Source organism: Macrotis lagotis, chromosome 7 (genome assembly GCF_037893015.1).
Source record: "Macrotis lagotis isolate mMagLag1 chromosome 7, bilby.v1.9.chrom.fasta, whole genome shotgun sequence".
Taxonomy (NCBI): Eukaryota; Metazoa; Chordata; class Mammalia; order Peramelemorphia; family Peramelidae; genus Macrotis; species Macrotis lagotis.
In genome coordinates, this window is record NC_133664.1 from 115,391,356 (window position 1) to 115,406,874 (window position 15,519).

General features: G+C 35.0%; 1 pseudogene; it reads left to right on the forward strand.

The window, feature by feature from the left end:
* Positions 1–10,683: 10,683 nt before the first annotated feature.
* Positions 10,684–12,455, forward strand: LOC141493799 (large ribosomal subunit protein uL11-like; annotated as a pseudogene).
* The last annotated feature ends 3,064 nt before the right edge of the window (positions 12,456–15,519 follow it).

Sequence of the window (15,519 nt, forward strand, 5' to 3'; positions counted from 1 at the left end):
GCTGCACCTGATATACATACATATACATACATATATACACTATAAATAAACACACACAAAACACATGCACACACGCACATACATATACTCATATATATGACACACATACCCAGATAGATGTATATGTATGTGTGCATACACACACATGCCATGCCCACACATATTCATACAGGTACAAAGACACACACAATGTGCACACACAATACAATCATATACACACGCACAATGCCATTCAATTGCAAAGGAGTTGGATAGGCAACATTCCTTGGAAGACTGAGGATATTAACTTCTGAAAGAATTCTTTAATTCATAAACCACAGGAACAACAAATTGTCAGCTTAGAAATAGTTCTCATTCTTTGTTCGGTTTTAGCCAAGCCTTTTCACAGTTCTGGAGAAAGCATATTTAAATGGATGTGATGAAACACAAGCAGTCAAAAACTAGGCAGCATGCCCTAGATGCCTTCATAGACTATGGTAGAACATTACATTCTTGAATATGGATGTGTGATACTTGTATTAATGCAACCTCAACTAACTTGAACTTTTTTTCAACAGCTGGAACCCACTAAGGCTTTCTAAACTAAACAACCAGATCTCTTTCATATAAATCACTGTTAAGTCTCACTTGTACAGTTTTTAAAATCTAAAATTATATAATTTTCCATTTTACTCATAATTTTCCAAAATTTCTGTTAACTTTTTTCAAGATGGAATTCATGAGAAGCTACTTGATAACTAAAAATCAACATTCTATTTTGAAAAAAAAAATGGCCTGAACAACAAAAATGAAAAGCAATTATTAAACTACATGTCTATAAGTTAAAGTGAATATATTAGGCAGTTACTTAAGCCAAAAGATTAGCCTGATTTCTAAAAAATTGGTTTATTATCGTAAAAGTTATTATAATTCTCCAAGTCAAATATTTGCTTCTATGATCCTATTTTTAAAAAAGTCAGTTTCCCCAGTAAATCTATTTCCTGAATTCCATCATAATATTTACATTATCCTTCAGAAAACTAGTTATATGGACTTGTCCACAATCTATTTTTTTTACTTTTTGTAAATTTTAAAATTTATTTTAAACTTAAATACAAAATAAGAAACAATGCCATGAATGCAGAAAAATATAAGAAAAGATTCAATAGAAAACAATAAATTTTTATTTCAAGAAAACATCAAATAAATACTATACATTATTTCCAAAATTTTCTAGCTTTTCTTTGTTTTCTTGTAAATTTTCTTTTGTTCTCTGCTGTACATTTTCCCCATCTCCCTAAGGAAGGCTACAATTAAGCACTTTCACACATACATGTATATACACATATATGTAAAACCATATGCTTATTTCCACTTGTCATCTGTTTATCAGAAGGTAGATAGCATCTTTCTTCTTAGTCCAAGTCTTTCCATGTTTTTCTAAATCAACTGATTCATTTCCTATTCCACAACAATAATCCAACCCAATCACATTCTATCTGAGAGATTGTCTATGAAAGTTTTCTTCCAATTTTCTGCATTCCTTCTCTCCTTGTAAGCATAGATTTTATTTTCACTAGAAAGAAATTTTTAATTAAAAATAATCAAAATTATCCATTTTATGGTTAATGCTCTCAATTTATGGTATAATTTAAAGTCTGATACTACAGAATCTGTTTCTTTTACAACTCCCCCCCCCAGGTTTCTTTGAAGTTCCCGACCTTTTTGTTCTTCCAAATGAACTTTGTTGTTAATTTTTCTAACTCGGTAATACATTTTTAGTTATTTAGAAATGAGATGCATTATATAACTAGATTAGTAAATAAAAACGGTCATTTAAAAATTATATTGACTTTACCTGCCCATGAACTAAATATTACAATTAGTTAGATCTGGCTTTATTTATATAAATATTTATATATTTATGTTTATGTTCATATAGTTCCTATGTCTGTTTTGATAGTCTCAGGCATTTTATACTGTCTAGTTATTTTAAACAGTATTAAATAATAAGGTTGACAGTTTCTTTAATTTTCTCTTTTGATTATTTATCTTTAACTTTGAGATCATGATTACTACCCTAGTTTTTTTTAATATAATAAATTCTACTCCTGACTTTTATGTTTTTGTGTATCTCTTGCTTATATAGTATTTCCTGAAAACAATATATGTTGAATTCAAAATTTTAATCTTTCTTATGGGTAAAATCATTCCATTCACAGCTATACTTATTTCCTCCTTTCTATTATCTTTCTCACCTTAATCCTAACCCTCCTCACTCTCGGGCTTTACTTCTACCCACTACCTTGTATGTTACTTTTTCTTTGTTTTTTTTGCTAGGTAACAGGTATAAGTGACTTTCCCAAGGTCACACAGCTAGGTAATTATTAAGTGTCTGAGGCTGCATCTGAACTCAAGTTCTCCTGACTACAGGGCTGGCACTCTATCCACTGTGTCACTCAGCTGCCCCTTGCCTAGTGTTCCTTAACCCAACCACCTCCTGGGCTTGTTCTTTATTGATCTTACAGAGTTGGCCCTAGGTCTTTGCACTTCGTTCAGACAGAATCTCTGTCCCTGGAGGTCAAATCTTTCTCTGGTCTTTTTAGGTGGTCTTAGAAGAATACCTACTTTACGCTGTTTTGTTTATTTCCTTTGCTCTACATTTTCTCTGAAGGAACATTTTTTTGCTGTGGAGAAAATTTGGAGAGTCAAAATTTTTCTGACCTACTCTTATTAATCTCAGAATCTTATTTTTTCAAAAACTTAAAATTTTTCTTTATTTTTTGTTGTTAATGTTACATTATTTCTGAGCAGGTCTGCTCTCTACTCCTCCCCAAGGAGCTATCACTGATACAAAGTTTTTTTTTTAAAGGATGGAAACAATAACAAAAAGCATTTCAGCAAATCAACAATTATCTGACAAATATATGCAAATATACCAAACCTAGAGTTCCCCAAATCAGCAAGGAAAGTGCTTTGTTTTTTTTTTCAACTCTTTTCTTGAGCCAAGTTTGGTCATTATGTTTACTCAGGATTTAGTTTCCTATTGTTTTTCTTCCCCTTTATATGGCTGTAGGCGCATACAAATGGTATTACTAACTTGTCCTGCTCAAGGGTAAATATTATACCTGTCTCTGGGTATTTTTTTTAGGTTTTTGCAAGGCAAATGGGGTTACATGGCTTGCCCAAGGCCACACAGCTAGGTAATTATTAAGTGTCTGAGATCGGATTTGAAACTAGGTACTCCTGAATCCAGGGCCGGTGCTTTATCCATTGCACCACCTATCTGCCCCATCTGGGTATTTTTTCAGGATAGTCTTAACTTCTCTCTTTTCTCCTTCCCATCTGTTGACTTGTGTTTTTACATATATATCTATATATATATCTATCTATCTATATCTATCTATCTATATATATATATATACAAAGATATATAGGTAGTGTGTATATAAATATAGATCTATGTATGTATATAGCATTTATCCTTGGCACTTCTTTAACCCCACCCCCCATCTTCAAGCAAAATTAGTTTGCCTCTAGTTCATCCTCACTTTCATTTTACTACATTTATCTGTCATAAAATCTTGCTGATCAGTAGAAATGCAAAGTTGTATGTGCATATTTTACTTAATACTTACAAATAGATAATAAAAGTGTTTCAAAAGTTTGGTTCAGACTGAACCTGGGGTTTTGTAGTGTTGTACCCAAAGAGCGTGACGGAGACCAGAGTTTGATAAGGTTGGAGATCTTTAATATTCCCGGGGACTGTATGGGGGATTGAATACCCAAATCAGACAGTATCTGAGTGTTCAGGGGATAGGGTTTTTATAGTGTTTTGAGAGGGGGTGGTACAGAGAACAAGCAAGATACAGAAGCAAAAGTCAGCAGTTAGATATATTACCTTGTTATACTAATACAAACATGTAAACATATGGCTGTTAAATTCCTTAAAAATATAACTTTGGCTAGGTGCCTTTGGGTCTGAAAATAGTCCAATAGGAGATTGTGTCCTATCAGACTATTTTCAGACCCAAAGGCACCTAGCCAAAGTTATATTTTTAAGGAATTTCTCAGGACCCAGAAGGATGTCAGGGACCCCTTTCTATACAGGAATTTCACAAACATTGATATTGTACTTCATTTCCCACTTTTTTTTTCAAAATAACTCAAACCCTTGATTTATCATCTTCATAACCTGGGTAAGCACAAACTAAAAACATCTATACAAAGGATCTAGGTATCATCATTACATCTCAATCCACCTATCTCTTTAAGTTGTACAGGCCAGCTACATCAGAGATAAGACTCTCCTTAGATAGGATATAAACATACCATCCAATAGTCTTCCTCCTTTTCTTTAACTGGAGAACATCTGCACCCTGCCTCTCCTCCTTTTCATAGGGAGAAGGGCATAAGTAGGGGTGTCACACTTACATTATGAAGGGAAGGTTACAAAAACAGATCCCTTGACTATAAAATGCAAACATTGGTGAGAAATGGTAGAGATGAACTGGTCCAGTGTCTCTCCTCTCTTCTCTCCTGGAGACCTCTGAGACCTTCTGCATCTTCTGAATCTGTTCCAAAAAGTCTTCTCCAGCTCAGGTGACTAGTGAAACTTTGTCTTCTGGTAAAGAATCTCCTTAACATTTTACTTAGATCAAAACACATGTTTTCTTCACCAGACAATGAGATTTTGGAGCTTATTGCAATTTATATTTTGCCTTATTGATGCATATACTTAATTTTAACACAATAAACCTTCATTAGTGTTTTACTATATGAGCAAACTCCAAATGAGAATTGTCATACTGTCTTAAGCTTGTAACATACATTCAACAATCATCTTAGTTCAGAGTACCCAGCATATGGTTTAAAAATAAAACAATCTTAGCCTTTGCTCTTATTACAATAATGTCTCAAATATCCTTAACCAAAATGAAATTTTTCAGAATATTCTCAAATATACCATTGATTTTCCTTTTCCTGATATACTTATCTGTCTCACATTCCTTTCCTTAAGCTAGGCCTTAAAACTATAATTATCCTAAGAATTTCCTATTCTTCTTCTTACCTAAATATCCCTTCTAAAAATTAAAGAAACTTAATTCCTATCTTAACATGTAGCTGTTAGCAGGTGTCAGAGCCACACACCTAACACACCTAACCTATCTCTGTCTATTAGCTCCAATTCACCTAAAATTTCTTTTTTCTAGTTTGCTTAGTAACTAACTATAAAGATCCAGGACATTAAAGGAAAATTCCTTTATAGTTATAAGTACTGAATGTCAGTGTCCAGGCAGAGGTCACATGGGTAAGTCAAATGTCTTAGACCAGACTTATTCTTCCAGGTGAGATATTATCCAAATGTCATTTTGGGGAAATCAAGTCAAAGAGGTCCAACCTCAGCCTTACTGAGAGGTCGCCCCTTTGGCTGCCTATCCCAGTCACCTGACATCTTGGCTTCCTTGGCTGCAAGAACATGACATTTACCCAGTGGCATTTCCTTTTTTTGTTGACCATTCTGGTATTTGAAATAAGAGAAAATCAATTAAAAGTCCCGTGATCTAAAATGGTTGTTTTACCTAGTTAGAACTTCCAGTGAATACAATTCACTAAATTCCAATTATAATCTTAATGGAGTCCCAATTAATGAAACCCCTACCTAAAGCTCAAATTATCCTTCCTGGGTCTTTGCCTAAAACCAGGTATTCTAACTATGACTGACCCTACAGGCCTATCTCCTACCTCTTACTAGAGACATCCCTTTGTTTGAAATCATATCTACTCTATCTGGATATAAAGATGGTATATCAGATTCCCCTTGGCTAGGGAAGCCTACTTCTAGCCTGCTGTATCTTACCTCCTTTGTCCAGGAGACTGCACAGAGAAATATCAAATTATCATGTGTTTTTCTTTCCTATATTATATAGTGCTTTTACTTCAAAGCAAACAACCACTGCTTTGGAATATACATATATAGATCCAAAATATTCCCAATTCACACACATAGCTAGAAACTTCTATATATAAACTTATTTACCTACTATCCATCCTCAACATACAAATAGTTATTTTTCCCAAGGCAATTGGGTTAAGTAACTTGTCCAAGGTCACACAGCTAAGCAATCACTAAGTATCTGAAGCCTGACCTGAACACAAGTCTCCTGACTCTGGGGCCGGTGCTCTATCCACTGAGCTACCTAGCCTCCCCCTAACATACAATTTACTTTTCAGAATTCTTTAAAACCATTAAAACATCTTAGGTAGCTTTAAATTTCCAACATGCATTATTAATTTCTGTGAGTAACAGAGTAACACACAAATTACTAGATTTTACAAAGCAATTCCTTCATTATTACATTATTCGTGAACCCACAGATCTATCCCAGAAAGGGTCATACTTTTTCATACTTTCCTTATTTTCTTCAAAGCAATCACATTAATCCCAGGCTTTAACAATACAGTATTTAAAAAACATATTCACAAGAGATAGCTAAATATTGCAAATATTATCTCTTTGCAGTTACAAAAGAACATCACATAAGTGATAAAAACATCTTATTAATCAATGTTACCTTACAATAGGGCCTACAATTGCAATTTGTTCAGAGCCCCCCATCAGCTGTCTGCAGTCACCGAGAGAGAAGTCCACATTCTTGACTTCTTTAAACATGTGTTGTTAATATAGATTAAACATTAAGATTCTTATTTAAACATCTCATTTCCCTTAGAACAAAAGCAAAATGAATATCCCATGTTCTTTACACTTTTGTCTCTACCAAAATTCTCAGAATCCAATCTCATACATATGACACATTTAAAACCCCAATGTAATTACAATTCAACTAACTTCCCAACAGCTTACTTTGATAAAAACTTAGCACCACCTAGCCACCCCCCTTAGTCTATTCTTAGGAGAGGAAGAGAGGCCTTGCATTCCCAGTCAGACACCCTCCCGCTTCTGCTAGGGAGGGAAACAGCGGACTGTTTCCAGAAAGACCTTGCATTGATTCTGTTAGGGAGGAAAATAGTGGAAAACTTCCAGAGAAGAGACTTTGCGGGCTTAGTTAACCACCTGTTTGATAATGGACTGTGAGAACAGTAGCCTGCTTTCTCTTGTTTGATAAGTGCTAAACTAAGAAGACTTTGCATACTCAGACATTAATTCATTTAATAGAAGGTCATTAGAAATCTTCTTCTGATCCCCTCGCCATCTGGAGGGTGAGGGAATATTTTATGAAAACCTTTTTATTCTTCTCCTTGTTTCTGGGTAGATTAACTCTTAAAACCTTAACCAATCAGGTTGGAAGAAAGGGGACTAGGGAGGGAGGGATCCTGCTAGCCCATATAATCTTGCTTGACTGTCACCTCGGGCAGCTCCTTGATCTTCACTACCTTTGTGAGACTTGGAGTATGCCCTTTTCTGGAGAAAAGAAAGCCAAAATAAACTTTCCTTTTTGCTCAGAGGAGTCTCTTTATTTTTTTTTTTTTGTTAATAGAAATTTTATTTTATTTTTCAATTACATGCTATTGCAATTTTTCAACATTCATCTATTAGTAAATTTATGAGTTACACATTTTTCAACTACCCTCCTTCCCTCTTCCCTCCCCACAGCAGCAGTCTTGTAAAATTATATATGTACATTTGCGTTTAACATATTTACATATTAGTCATTTTGGGTAAGAGATATTAGAACTAAACGGAAAGAAAGAAAACCATGAGATATGAAGGCAAAAAATAAAAGGTTTTATAAAGGTGATCATAGTATTCATTAAGATCCCATTTTTTTTCCCTCTGGATATGAATGGCATTGTCCATAGTAGGTATGTCAGGGTTGTCCTTGATCTCTGTACTACTGAAGGAAACTATATCCTTCCTTCTTTGTTGATCATCTCACAATGCTGTTGTTAATGTTTACAATATTCTCTTGTTTCTGCTCCCTTCATTCAGCATCAGATGATGTAATTCTTTCCATGCTTCTCTAAAGTCTGACCATTCATTATTTCTTTTTTTGTCTTCACTCTTTTTTTATTTTATTTTTTTAAGCAGATAACTTACTTTATTTATTTATTAGGTTCTTGCAAGGCAAACGGGGTTAAGTGGCTTGCCCAAGGCCACACAGCTAGGTAATTATTAAGTGTCTGAGACCATATTTGAACCCAGGTACTCCTGACTCCAGGGCCGGTGCTTTATCCACTATGCCACCTAGCCACCTAGCCACCCCCCCTTCACTCTTTTTTTTAAAAGAAAGATTTTATTTATTCTGAGTTTTACAATTTCCCCCCATTCTTGCTTCCCTCCCCCCACCCCCACAGAAGGCATTCTGTTAGTGTTTACATTGGTTCCATGTTATATATTGATCTCAGGTGAAAGTGATGACAGAGAAATCATATCCTTATGGAAGAAAAATAAAGTATGGAGCCTCTACATTTTTAAGTGAATTTTTATCCCACACAGTTTTTGGTGCATTGGCTGGGAATCTTAACCCCCTCCCTGAGACTCTCTTGGGCATAAGCACAAGCAGGTGCCATATTTTCAGCAGTGTGTGATTTAGTGCCCAGGCAGTTCCCTTGAGGAGTGAGGGAAAGAACCGGAAGAGAGACTTAGCTAGAGCAAAACTGAAAGCCAGAAGACCTCCTGAGGCAGGACTACAAGGAGATGACACAGGAAAAGATCTGAGGACGGCACCAGGATCCATAAGTTTGTGTACACTAGCCTAGCAGGTTCTAGGTGATCCTGCTCTTGTCACTTCCAATAAGGGATCCAAATCTGCAGGTTGGGTTCATTTGGGGCAGAAAAAAAGGACAAGAATGGAAATACTCCCAAGCAATTAAATTGCCACACTCAAGTGGTTCAAGGTCAAAGGGCCAATTCGGGCAGTAGAGTCTGTAAGAATTGTAGGGTGGTCTGTGGGGAGAGATTCTGGGGAGCCCATACAGTTAGAGGCTGAAGGGCAAAGGTGAAGGGTCTAGAAGTGCCTATTGAGAGCTCTGGGGTATAAACAAAGTAAATAAATCTTCCTAGGAGATATTCCAAGAAACAGTATTAGGCTGTAAAAAGTGGGAGGGTTACATTTAAAGCATGGCTGCAGCAGTAACTTATTGCAATCCCTCCCTGAAGTGTTGGGAGATAGTCCCTTGGGACTTCAACTTAGAAATTGGAATAAGGAGATAAAATATAAGGGAAAAGTGCAGAAAATGATAAAATGCTGTTGACTTTTTTCCTCTTCCCTGCTTTTATTTTTAGGTTTTTGCAAGGCAAATGGGGTTAAGTGGCCTGCCCAAGGCCACACAGCTAGGTAATTATTAAGTATCTGAGATGGGATTTGAACCCAGGCACACCTGACTCCAAGGCCAGTGCTTTATCCACTACGCCACCTAGCCTCCCCTCTTCCCTGCTTTTTCTCTGTGATTCTGTGTTACTAGAATGCTTTCTCCTCCCCTCCTCCCCTTCCCTACTGCTTTTCTCCAGGCCACTTTTCTGGTCTTCTCTTTTTTTTCTTTTGGCTTGTTATCTCTTGACCTTGAGAGAGAAATGGGAGCAAAAAAGGGAATTTATTAAGAAAAAAAAGGGACTTTATTTTGAAGTTAAAGAGACAATGAAAATTACTAAATATGTTAAATAAGGAAATCATAAAAAGAAATGTTATTTTAATTGGAAAAAGGTTTTGGAATAGTAAATCCCAGAAGGTCAAGAGAGTCGGGTTAGTTCTAAAGTATATAATTTGGTTACACAGAAATGCCAGATAAGAGAAACTAAATAGTTAATCTTTTTCCAGAATGATATGGCAACATTATAGTTTCAAGATTCTGGTAATGTTAGTTATTAGAGGGTAATGGAACAAGGTGGGGACCTAAGAACAGAAGAGCCCCCAAGAAAGATTTTGGACCTGCCTCCTTATGAGAAAAGTTATGTGGTTTATTCTATCTGAAGAAGGGAGAAGGTAATATTCCAATTAGGCTGTGAGATTTTTTTAAAGTAGCTGTTTGTCTTCTCAAAAGTTTCACCAGTTAAAATCAAGAAGTGTTAAATCTTAAATACTTTGAATGGAAAATGTTTTCTGGAAAGTGGAATCATGTCTGTGGTCTATATAGCCAGTTCCAAACAGTATTAACTACAGTTAAAAAAAAAGAGTTAATAAAAAAAAAAAAGAATAGTGGAGAACAATATTAAGGGGAAATGTAAGAGGTTCTGAAAGTACTAGGAAGAGAATCAAGGCATAGAGACAATTGGGGTTTTTGAATCATTTGCTAAGTATGAAAATTGGTTAATGTATGTAGACAGAAGATTTGAGTAGGTTTGATAGTGTATAAGTAAAAGGATTAATTTTGGTCATTTGGGGGCCTTGGGAGGTGATTTTAAATTCAATGGGGTTTCAGTTTTTTTTTTTTTTATTGTTTTATGGCTCCTTCAGAGTCATAGGAGGAAAAAGAATTAATGGAAATGCTGTAATAGATAGGGACAGAATGGCCTTGGTGGAGGCTGGCAGTCAGGATACATTGTGAGTTATCTTCATCAAGCTTTAAAATGACTTAAACAAGGGGAATTGGGGAAACACCGATTCAAAATATGTTTGGGGTATAGTTCATGTATCTGGAAAAATCTGGGGTGAGTAAGTAATGATAAATAGTAAAGATACAGAATTAATATATATTACTTTGATATTTCAAATTGAGGGGAATCTCCAATTCCCAGAACTTAAAATGTTTTAATATTAAGAAATGTTGGGCTTTTGGCTCCAGCTCGTGGTGGTGAAAGTGCAACTTCTTTCGGTCGTCCCAAATCCGGGTTCATCCAACACCAGCAGCCACCCTGCAGCATCGAGACTGAGCCTCCACCTTCTTCGAGGCCATGCCTCCCAAGTTTGATCCTAATGAAATCAAAGTCTTGTTTTTAAGGTGCACTTGTGGTGAAGTTGGTGCCATATCAGCTCTGGACCCCAAAATTGGTCCCTTGGGGTTGTCTCCAAAAAAAGGTTGGTGATGACATTGCCAAGGCAACTGGTGACTGGAAAGAGTTTAGGATTACAGTGAAACTTACCATTTAGAACAGACAGGCCCAGATTGAAGTGGTGCCTTCTGCCTCAGCCTTGATCATCAAAGCTCTAAAGGAACTTCCTCGAGACAGAAAGAAGCAGAAAAATATTAAACACAGTGGAAACATCACTTTTGATGATTTTGTCAACATTGCTAGACAGATGAGGCACCAGTCCTTGGCAAGAGAACTCACTGGAACTATTAAAGAGATCCTTGGAACAGCCCAGTCTGTGGGCTGCAACATTGATGGCAGACATCCTCTTGATGTCATTGATGACATCAATAGTGGAGCTGTGGAATGCCCAGCAAGTTAAAAGCTAAAAAGGAGACTATTTGCAATAAATTAACATTTGACAACAAAAAAAAAAAAGAAAGAAAAGAAATGTTGGTCAGTAAGGATAGAAAACTCTTATAAGTTAGAGCATTGAGAAGTTGGAATTGCACTGATAAAGATAAAAAAGAATTTGCAACTGATTTTTGGCTTTGAAAAAGACAATGATAAAAGGTTATTTTTTTTATTTTTTTTTAGGTTTTTGCAAGGCAATGGGGTTTAAGTGGCTTGCCCAAGGCCATACAGCTAGGTAATTATTAAGTGTCTGAGGCCAAATTTGAACTCAGGTACTCCTGACTTCAGGAATGGTGCTCTATCCACTGCATCACCTCGTCGCCCCAAATTGCGCCACCTAGCCGCCCCATAAGGTTATTTTGAATATGACTTTAGAAATTTTAGATAGTATAAAGAAAATCTTGTAATTATAAAAAAGGGATTTTTAGCCACAACTGGTTTTAAAAGTTTTTCTGTGTTGCAAAATTCTAGGGAGTAAAGGGAAACCACATGAAATTGAAACATGTAGTAAAGAATTAGCAAACTGTATAAGAACAGATTTAAACAACTTTTTTGAGAATTTAAAATTATGTTACAATAATGAACAATGAATGAATTGAGGTCTGTTATTTAAGAAGAAGAAATTATATATGTAAATGTAACACTAGCATGGGTAAAAAATATACATTGGGCTTTTGAAATTATCATATCTATAAGACTGAAATTCATGGAGAATCTTATTTTCTTTGTTTTGAAAATAGAAGTGTATTTGGAAGAAGAGAGAAATAAACCACAGAGGTTTGTGTGTAAAAGCTACTTAATTATAAGGTTAACTTTAAGAAAACCTGTTGTTTTGTTTTGCTTTAAGAGAATGTGATGTCAACATGAAAACTTTATGTTTCATGTAGGTTAAGGATTTAATGTTTAAATTTTAAAGAAGTAAAATTGCAGATTTCTTCCCCCATGTTAAATGCAGATTCAAAAGGAAAGTGTAACTGCAAAATCCCCTTTCCAATAATATTGTATAAATGTGAGGGGTTTTGGAAAATGATTAGGAAATTAAAAATTATGTAATCCTTATTAGATGATTTATCAATGAATAAGTTGTTGAAGCATGTTATCAAACATATGATCTACTTTTGGAAATATAAATTATTTTACTGTAATGTGGTCAAACCTGGAATTGATGATTGATTGCTTTGTAGGAATAATGAGGGAAGTTATCAAAGATCATGACCCTCTGAGTTCCCTGAAATTTTTAAATGATGTGTCAGACCTTGCTCTAGAAGGTCCAGGTATAAATGTAATAATGGAAAGATTGTTCTGTGAAATCTAGTTCTTAATGTGTTACACTTATTACTGTTTTGTTAAATTTAGAGATATTCTAATGGGTTGAATGTATTCTGAAAAATAATATTTTTCAAACATGACTAATAAACATGTTTATTATAGAGAATTGTTTGCATAAGAACTTGAGAATTATATATATATATACATATATATATATTGGAATTTTTGTGGTAATGTGTGTTTATAAATATATATTTTATATATTATTTATATGTATGTGTATATATATATATTTATATATATGAAATCTCAAATTGTGGTTGTTTGCTTTGAAGAAAAGGCACCTAAGCAACATGGGAAAGAAAATAATGATAATAATTTGTGATTTTTTTTTTGTGACAGTCTCTGGCTAATTGTTATGTGAGAATTTTTAAGAGTAATCTCCTAGTCAAAGGGGGTGTTTATTTATTGTGATACAGCAGACTAGCCAAGAGGCCTCTAATATACCATCTTTGTCCAGGACTAAAATAGATATGATTTTAGACAAAGGAATGTAGGTCTGCAGATTAGAAATTAGTGCCACCAGGAAGATAGACCTTCTAGTTGAATTACAAAATATATTTGTGAAAAAGGTTTTTTTGTATGTCAAGGAATACTCCTAATGCTGGGGAACTTGACTGTTTTTTGAATGTTTAGAAAGTCACTTTATTTAATATATTCTGATGGCAGGGACACTCAGAGTAGATATAGTTGATATATGTGTAGGGAAGGGGACTGATTGATTGTGACCCCCCCCCCCCCATCCAGATTAGAATTGACATTTAGTCCTTGTGGATTGGATTCACTTGGATATCTAATTAGATGGAATTACTACTTTAGATCATGGGACTTTTAATTGGCTTTTGTTTTGTTTCTAACATCAGATATGATCAACAAAGATAGTGCTGTTGAATCAATGCTCTCTTGAAGTCTGGAAGCCCAAAGTAGGTTTGGACACTACACAGGTGATAGGTGTATTGGGAGAAAAAGTTGAAAGGGCAACTTTTTAGTGCAGGCTGAGGTTGGACCCTTTTGACTTGACTTCCCCAAATGTGACATTTGAATAATGTCTCACCAGATAAATCTAAGATTTGACTTAAGGCATTTGACTATCCACATGACCTCTGCCTGGAAATTGACACTCAAAATTATATCTATAAAAGGAATTTTCCTTTGATGTCCCAGATCTTTATAGTAAATCATTAAAGTCAATCTGATATAGAAATTTTAGGTCAAGTGGAAGTTAATAACTAGATAGGCCAGTTTAGGGTTTTAACCCCTGCTGTTAGCTATATGTTTTGAGAAGAATTAAGATTATTTTATTTTATTTTATTTTGTGCTATGAAAAGGATATTTAGGTAAGAAAAATAAAAAAGCTTATATAATCTCAAGATACACTTGAGAAGAGAATGTAAGTCAGTTGAGTATATCAGGAGAAGAATCACCTATAGTTTAGTTAAGAGACATTTTGGGAAGAAAGAAGAATTTATTTTAGTTCAGGATACTTGAGTTATTATTTTAATGAAGAGCAAGAGAGTGAGGCTATTTGTTATGTCACTTGCTGGACACTTTTTGTACAAAGATGGTCATGTAATGTAAATGATATAAGCTCAAGTTAACTTGATAATTTCCAACATATTCTCTTGTGAAGTGAACAATTATGGGACTTGTATTTTTGTTAAAGTAAAGTATGTATATCAATGTGAAATGTGAATTTTAATAGCTTTAGAATTTTATGGTCTGATGATGAAAATATGAATCTGTCTGATAAGATGTTGTGTTAAGAAGTTCCTTTACCAGAAGAGGAGATTTCAACAAGTCATCCGAATTGGAGATTGAAATGGACTCTGCAGATGCAGAAAGATATTGAATGTCTCCAGGGGAAAAGAGAGAAACTGGATGAGTTCATCTTTCTTCCTTGTGTCTATGATATGTGTATATGGGTTGTTTGGACAGGGTTCCAAGAAGAAGATGGGTCCCAAGTGGACAGGAAGAAAGAGAATAGAACCTGAGAGGGTATCAAGAATAGTGTGAGAGGACTTCAGATGCCAAAATATATAGGTATGTATATTTAGAAAAAAAGGAGGGATTGAGTGGAATATTCCCTCTTAGGAGTTAATATTCCTAGTGAAGTCCTCTCAGGGTTAAAAATTATTAAAACAAAGACAGACTATTACCCTGAGACTATTCTTAGAAGAGGGAGAGAGGCCTTGCATTCCTAATCATACACCCTCCAAATTCTGCTAGGGAGGGAAACAGTGGACTATTTCCAGAAAGACCTTCCATTGATTCTGTTAGGGAGGGAAATAGTGGAATACTTCCAGAGAAGAGACCTTGGTGTCTTAGTTAGCCACCTGTTTGATAATAAACTGTGAGAATGGGTGCCTGCCTTCTCTTATTTGATAAAGTGCTTAACTAAGAAGATTTTCCATACTCAGACATTAATTCATTTAATAGAAGGTCATTAGAAATCTTCTTCTGATCCCCTCATCATCTGGATGGTGAAGGAATATTTTATGAAAACCTTTTATTCTTCTCTTTGTTCCTGGGTAGATTTTTCACATAAAGATTGCAACTCTGAAAACTTCAATCAGGTTGGAAGAGAGGGGGGTTAGGGAGGGGGGAATCGATCTAGGCCATATAATCTTGCTTGACTATCATTTTGGGGCAACTCCTTGGTCTTCACTACCTTTGTGAGATTTGGAGTATGCCCTTTTCTGGAGAAAAGCCAAAATAAACTTTCCTTTTTGCTCAGAGGAGTCTCTATTTTTTAAGTGGATTTTTATCCCACACAAGGACAAATTTAATAAGATGAAATTTGATAGGGAAAGCTATAAAACCTTATACTT